Here is a 1,693-nt window from a genome sequence, read left to right as displayed (position 1 = left end):
AAAAAACTTGAAAGACTCTTATAATATACTTTATTATACATACACATAAATAAACATGTGAAATATATATTATTTAAATAGTTGAAGGCAATATTATGTTTATGCTGTGCAAGTAAGTAAAAGGATTAAATGAAAAGTTATAACTTTGTAATATTGCTATATTGGAAAGAAAGTCAAAGAAAAATAGTAGGCAAAAAAAAAGGAATAGCAGCAATGGCTAGGGCACTCGTAGTTGCATACCCGTACTCTTAAAATCATGCGTTAGTTGGACAAACACGAGTGTCTTTAGGGATAAACCCCATTGACATAGGACCTTCATTATACTTAAGGTCTAGTTTAAAAAAAAAATGGTATCGAAACCGAAAATGGTATTATTATTCACCCCTGAGAGATAGTCTGTTGTTTTATAGGCCTACAGTTATCAAAAAAATACTCTTTAAAATGACATGATCATAATAAATATCTTTTAAAAAAATCTCCCAAAATCTGAGCTCAGAAAATAAAGGGCTTTAAATCTTATACATTATGTACGTAAGAAGTAAGGCACAAATATCGGAAAAAATATTTTGTGGCATTTTTTACACTCCCAAGAAAACACCTTAATATTCCACCTAATACGGCCACAGAAGGAAACTGGGATATAAGATATGATTAAATCGCATAATTCGCGCATATAATTTATCCGCGTATTATGTGGGACCGCGGTATAATAATAAAATAGCGTGATTCTGAGAAAATAGAGCTCCGTTTGCGGTGACCAATTTTCAATACGATACAAAAGTTCCTACTACCAAAAGTATTAATTCTTTGGTCGAAAACACGGTGAAAAGATAAAAGAAGTATTATTTGAGAGTATACTATTAAAGAATTATTTTTAAGAAAGATTATTTTTTGACATCTCACATACTAATAAAAGAGTTTCTGCTCAATAAAAAACTTATTTTCATCTCACCAATAGATATCTCTAGTGAAGTTCTAGTGATTCCAGAACAATGTTTCAAAATTGGTTCATATATAAGTATAGATAGAACTTCCAAGAATTTAAGTTGTGTGATTGTCAATAATAGGTAGAATTGGTGAATGTTACACGTGTGTAAAGTGATCACTTAAACCAGCCTATGACGGTCGTCAGCCCCGTAAATGCCCAGACTCTTATATTCTTCTTCATCTTTGATGAGATGTCAAAAAATAATATGAAAAATAACTCTATAATTGGAGATAATCCAGATTTGTGAACAAGTATTTGGACACACTCAAAATGTTGTAAATTATTAAGAAATGTTAACTAACTAAGCATCACACCACTTCCTAGCAGAGGTAGGCAGAGAAAATAGAACGCCACACCAATGTCTTTGCACACAATCGCCTCGACCAAATAGATTCATCTTCTCATACATACACGCCGATTATTCCCACTCTTGGCCGGACCACTTTTAAGTGTTTGACTTACTTGATCATGTTTTCTTCAGTCTTTCTCTACTTCTACTACCAACCATATTCACCTCATAAATTTGTAGAACTACCTTCTCTTCACTCATTCGATTCACATGCCTAAACCATCCCAACACACCTTTCTTAATTTTATGTAAAATTCTTATGTCAGCCTTGCATTCTGTCCTTTTTCGCCATTCAAACAGCTATCATACATCGAGGGATTGCATTTCAACTGTATTCAGTCCGCATTCATTACCAT

The sequence above is a fragment of the Brachycentrus maculatus genome, unplaced genomic scaffold (genome assembly GCF_059751285.1).
Source record: "Brachycentrus maculatus isolate JH-2025_06_01 unplaced genomic scaffold, ASM5975128v1 h1tg000048l, whole genome shotgun sequence".
In the NCBI taxonomy this organism is placed as follows: domain Eukaryota; kingdom Metazoa; phylum Arthropoda; class Insecta; order Trichoptera; family Brachycentridae; genus Brachycentrus; species Brachycentrus maculatus.
Note: the sequence above shows the minus strand (reverse complement) of the source record.